The sequence below is a fragment of the Aquila chrysaetos genome, chromosome 14 (assembly GCF_900496995.4).
Source record: "Aquila chrysaetos chrysaetos chromosome 14, bAquChr1.4, whole genome shotgun sequence".
NCBI lineage: Eukaryota > Metazoa > Chordata > Aves > Accipitriformes > Accipitridae > Aquila > Aquila chrysaetos.
Genome location: NC_044017.1, coordinates 1,531,235 through 1,537,540, shown reverse-complemented (window position 1 = coordinate 1,537,540; position 6,306 = coordinate 1,531,235). Strand labels below are relative to the sequence as shown.

The window sequence follows — 6,306 nt, the reverse complement described above, 5'->3', positions numbered from 1 at the left end:
TTGAATTTTTCTTTGTATAAAGACAGTTTGTTTGAGTTGCCCCTCAGCTACTACCGCCTTTAACCTCAGACCATGACCTCTTGTTTTGCAGCTAGTTACTATCTCTGCTGCTTGCTGGTATCAATTTGTTTCCGCTTCATTCAGGATCAGTCATCTGGACTCTTGATCTCTTACCGTGCCTTCACTGGCAAATATCTTTCTGTACCCTGCGAAGGGAAGAAAACCCCAAACTTAAATGAAACGAAACTGCAGCGGGTAACAAAAATGTAATGCCAATCCCCCCACCTCTTTAAAGATGATTTAAGAACAGATAATGTTTATTCACAGATTGTCAGCTAATATATGAATAAGAGATCACTGTGGGGTCAAATGACAGAGTTCTTAAATTTCAAGAGGCAAATTTTAGCTGAGAGTAAGAGGTGTTAAATATAACCTACCACCATGGCATATCTGCTTGCTGTAGGAATATGGCATAAGCAAGAAATGGAATTTTAAACCTAATCTGTCACTACACTGAAACGGTAGGATATTCTTTTCTCCTTTCAAAGTGAATACACGGGAAGTATGATAAAACTGCAGGGAAATGCTTTGAAAAATGGACAGAATGTATTGAAATGCTTACTTTGTATGAAAAGTAAACTTCAGTTAAAAACTAAAGTGACCATGCTTAAATAAAGAAGAAAATTAATTATTGTAAAAGATGGATTTTAGTGATATAATTTTAATTATTTGAATAAAACTCTGTTTATTATCTCCCACAGGTGTTTCTGATGATTCATCGGCATGTTATTTGTAGGAAGTCAACAGAAAACTAAATAAGACATTAGGGTTTTTAATATTCTTGTCATAAACTTGAATTACACTTACCCAATGAAGTAACAAGACTGACACATTATCTTTTATTTGACTAATCATTGCTAAGCAACAACACTTGAATATTGAGTAATAAGCTATAAATTTTTTAAGGAAAATAAAATAAATTTGTGAAAGAAAATAATTGTTTGCTGACATAGTTATAAAAAAATTAATTGAATGAATTTTTTATTATGATTATTTGCTCAGTTCCAATAACAGTCCTGCCTTGTCAGAATTCAGCAAGGGGAAATTATGTAGACTAATAATTTGGCATACCTCATTGAATTCCCAATCCTTCTACTTCTTCCCCAGTCATCAACATTAGACTGGATCTTTCTAATCATTAGACAATACACACTCTCCAGTCACTGGAATGCTACCTGATATACTCTTTTATTATTATTATTTTCTGCAGTATTTTAACTGTCACGGAAACAAGAACAGACACATATAAAAATATTTTTATCTCTGTCAGGCTACAGTCAACAGAACGCACTCATACAGTTTAACGAGTACCACATACTGTCTGTAGAGGAACAACAGTATTAGTTCAATTATATAATATCTTGATTTAAAATTATGTTTAGGCCTTTAATAAGGTTTTTAGAATTTTTAGTATGAATCAGATATTTCTAGAAAGCTAAGCACAATAAGACTGACATACACAATTGTGAGGAATTCTGTAGTAGTAATCTTGGTTTCTGAGAACATAACCTTACAGATAATATTACTAATGTCTCTTATAGAACATTCTGATATAATAATCCAGTTCTTCCTTCTTCCCTGCCTTCCATTCACATATATATCCTCATCTAATGGGCACCCATAATTTATTAATCCATATATTGAAATTCAATGGAAATTCTGGAATCTATTCCTGGATAGATTTATGGTGGCCGTTTTGCCTGGGGGAACAAGACAGTTTATGTGAATGGAAAGGAGATGTGCTGCATCGCTTGCAATCAAGGCAAGAGAATGAACCTTTAACCATTTTAATTTATTAATATAGATGCAGCAAAAGACTCCAACCAGGACACTCATACAGAATCCCCTATGCAATAATAAAATAAATTTTAACTAAAAACTTTCTCTAATTTTATGTCATACTGTATAGAAAAGCTGAGAAATTGTGACTGGAACTTTTAAATGAACATGCAATCTCAGAAGTATTTGAGGAGCCACCATTTGTCCTACTTCAGGTGCCAAGTTCCTATGTTTCCATATAAAAAGGAGAGCTGATTAGTAACTGTGGCCCAGTTTTTAGCTATTGCATAAAATCTTTTTCCTGTAGTTCTCATGCCAAAACACTGAGAGTGCCAGCATAGAAATGCACTTTTGTATAATGACATATAAGAAAGTTTCTGAAATCCACATTAATTATTTCCACAACTACCTCTTTGTTCATAAATTTAGTAAATATATAATATTAAAAGAAATCAAGCAAATTAGTCATGTCTCTTATGAGTTATATGCCATTCTTTTAAATGTCTCATAATCCTATTTCATGTGTTCCATTCAAACAATTATTCTAACTATTGTATGCTTTTCAGGTTAGTTTTGAATCTTTCATAGCTCCTTTCTTAAACTGTTAGAGAGAAACACGTTTAGCCACCTCTGTTACTTCATTAGCCTCAATGAGTTATCAAAAATATCTGCCAATGACTTTTTTATTTCCCCAAACATGTCACAGAACAATTTATCTGAGCCTGGTGCTTTATCATCCTTTAATCATTCTAATTTTGCAAACACTTTATATGATCTGGGGCTCATAAAACTCTTGTTGTATTTCACTTTCACAGAAAATTTATTCCAGACTTTAGGTTATGGCCTACAGCTGCACTCATAAATATCAAGGCAAAGAATTCATTCATGCTAAATTACCTTCCAGAGATGTGCAGAGTTATTCATACCACTCAGAAGAACACCAAAATTCATATTTCTGCCAGGTTCCACAGAAATAGAATATACAAGATTGCCGGTTCAAACTTCTTTGCCAATATGTTTTGGAAGCATGGAAAACAGTCAAACTCCACACAGGGCTGCTGCTGAGAATATTCAAACAACTTTATTAATGATTGTCAAACTTTAAAAGTCTACTTTATCCAGATATACAAATTTTAACTGAAGTCTAAATAAAAGTACTATAAATAAACTCAAGGAGTTGTGGGAAAGCTAAAGCAGGAAAGTTAAAGCTTTCAGAACTGTAATTCAGGCCATTTAAGTACATACTTAGAACATCCTTTCCTTTGTTTGACCTAAGTATAATGAGAAGCCCAGGAAAGTGTCTGAATAAAATTGAAAAATACGAATTGTCAACTTGATTTTCATGCAAGCTCTAAGTTGTGAACAAGCAGAAAATGAAAACAAGTCCCAAAATGCAAAGTACACAATAGAAAAAAATTGAAAAAAAACCTGGCGGTTAGCAAAAAACAACTCCAGTAACCTAGTGGGAAGCCTTCATTTGCACAGGTGTTAGTGTCAGCTAGAAAACCAACATATCAGCGTTCACTGGAAATTTGCCTCTAGTAAATAGTAACAACTTACCCCTGCAGAATGAATATGTTTTTTTAACATTCATAATTAATTCTATCTTAACAAGGAACAATTTGTATATACTATTAGTCTTTTGAAATTATTAAAACATTTATAAAGAGCAGAAGAATCTGGGGATTAATTCGCTAAGAATAGTGTCCAATTTAAAATTAAAGCATCACAGCAAATATTTGGGATATAATCACTGTGTTTATACACTAATGAATGCATTGGAAAGGATAAGGTTATACATAACATTAAATAACAGAGCTTTAGTTTATCATTATTTAGGGATCATGTGGTGCAAATTCTTTTAAATCCAGTACTGTAATTTGCCATGTCTGAAGGTGAGGGTAAACTTGCTCAGCAGTATAGCCTGCTTATCCCATGCTGTTTCGGTATATAGGTCCTTATTTCATTCTCTTCACTCACAGGGCATGAGCAACAGTAGCAATAAAACTCTGAACGTGTATGCCAGTAGAAGGTTTTTATTGCTGTTTCTGCTCTTGTTTCCTGTGAGAGCAAGGAAAAAGTGTGTGGGCGAGGGGGGGGGGAAATCTTGGTTTTTACCAGGGACCTCTGCATCTGAAGCAATTCAGTGGTTACAGTGCTTTTAGAGAACTTACCTTGGTTTGTGCCTGCTTCCCTAACAAACTCCCACAATTTTTAACAAGCAATTCTATAGTAATATCACCAGTACCATGATCCATCTTCTTTCATGATCCTTAGGTCATCAAGGACTTCCAGGAATACCTGCCTCCATGCCGACCATACACAGCAAGTCCACCGGCTGGAGACCTTCCGTCTGCTGAGGTTCTGCTACCCAACCCTGCTGTAATTCTCCGGTGCCTGAGATCCCTTCAGGTAAAATGGCATGCCTTTGCCCAAATCCATTTTCTTCCCCTGTTTGCAGGTATAAAGCAAAGCACCAATTAAAATTTCTTCTTTTTACATGTTTTTGGAGAAGTTTCCTGTAGAAGACATGAAATAGATTATATATGGGTATATGAGATTCAAAGCTACAAGACTTTCATAGAGGAGATTTCACCAGTAAAAAGAAACACCAAAGACAAAGTGTGTTTTAAAACTTTTAGAGGAGTGAAATTTAGTTAACAATAAATAAATTCCCTTCAGCGACTCTACAACAAATTTTTATGCTGAAGGTAGATATCTACACTCTTTCAAACAAACCAAAAAATAAAGCTGTTTTTTGGTATGGTTTTGGGTTTTTGTTGTTTTGTGTTTTTTTTCCCAGATACTGCTATTGCTTTTATTTCCTGTTTGTTCAGAAATAGTTGTGCCTTCTCTATTCCGTGCAGTAAATTAGGACTTCTTAAAATAATCTACCTAGCAAGTGCTAGACCCAGGATCATCTCTCGCCCCTCCCAACCATATCTCACCTCTTCCAGGATAGTGCTTGAGATGCTAGATGATGAAGTACCGGATGCAGTAGGGCTAAATCTTAGCTTAATTGGCACAAATGTTGTTTATACAGCCACTCTGATATTTAAGAAAAAAGAAAGGTAAAATTACCCAAAAGTAAAATGGGATGTTGAAGGTAACTAAGGAAAATATTTTTTATTTCTTTTCTTTGTTGGGTTCTATGCTTAAATGGCTGCAGCTTATGGCCTGGCATCCATTGGCAGATATTCAGATAAAGTCACATGGCTCACCAGGTGAGTGGCTAATAAGTTATTCAATACAGTGTGCATCCAGTTAAAGCAATAGGCTTCTACTTCTTCACTTGTTCTTTTCAGAGACACAGATTTCGCTGAATTTGTGCAAGAAAAAAAACCACAAAGCAAACTACATGAGAGGATTTTCATGATTCCAGATCACCCAAGGAGGCACAGGACTATCTAACTGTGGGGACTGCTGATCAAGTAGGATAATAATTAGTAGATATGTTTAAGTGTGCTTTATCTTGAAGGCAAAGCCATCATACCTGAATATTTTTGTAAGACACCATGTAAGTAAAGTGGAAAGAATTTCTACTCTTGCCCTTGAAGCCATTTGGGAAAGTATTGAATAGTGTCTGAACCCCAAGAAGTTGGGGGAAAGGGAAAGAAAGAACATTATTTTGTCAGAACTTTCCCTCGGGTAAAGGAAAAAAAAAATCAAACAAACGAAGCTTTCATTTGGTCTTTGCGCTAAAACTTCTATACCTTCATATATGCATGAGCAGAGATATGGTTCCCCAAAGTCTGTAGAACTGTTCAGTCCAGGACAAATTCCCTTCATGTAACCTGGTAAATTTTCAGTAATATTTTCTCTTCTAAGGTATGCATCCTGGTACATAATGTGAAGAGGAAAAGAAGGATTTAGTAACCAGAATTTCAATAACTTGCTTTGTGTACCACAGTTCACAGAACATCCCAGTACAAATCATCAGAGAATCAAAATACATCACCAGTGAAAAGGACACTATTTCTGAGCTCATTTCTATCAGCAACTATTCAAGGACAACTGTAACAATGCAAAATTATATCATGACCATTGCAATAGCATAGAGGCTATCCATCTCAAAGTAAGATCTTCAAAAGCATCTAGTCATGACAGTCACTGATGGTCTGAACACTTATTTAGATTCAGGGGTGGAGACTTTTTTTCTTGTGGTCAGGAGAACAGAAGAGACTGAATTATTGAAAAATAATTTAGCAATAAGTAAGACACCATATCTCTTTTTTTTTTCACAGCCACAAATAATAACTCATGTTCAGGCTGAAAGTGTTTTCTGAAATAAATATCAGATGTTTGACCTAACAGTATAGTATCATCTACTCTTTAGCTGTAACCTTCCTTACACTAGAAGATGAAAAGGTCTGACAAGCCATGACTACCTATGCAATATAATAAGTGGCCTTTAGAATAGAGTACTTATTACTGTTGTAATAATAATATGTTGTGCAAAGGATACAT

General features: G+C 34.9%; 1 long non-coding RNA gene across 1 annotated transcript; it reads left to right on the top strand.

The window, feature by feature from the left end:
- Window positions 1-438: 438 nt before the first annotated feature.
- On the top strand, window positions 439-5,854 carry LOC115350750. The gene is made up of 4 exons (XR_003926585.1): window positions 439-521; window positions 4,117-4,251; window positions 5,009-5,063; window positions 5,145-5,854. It is a non-coding gene; the product is annotated as an uncharacterized LOC115350750 (long non-coding RNA).
- Window positions 5,855-6,306: the final 452 nt, after the last annotated feature.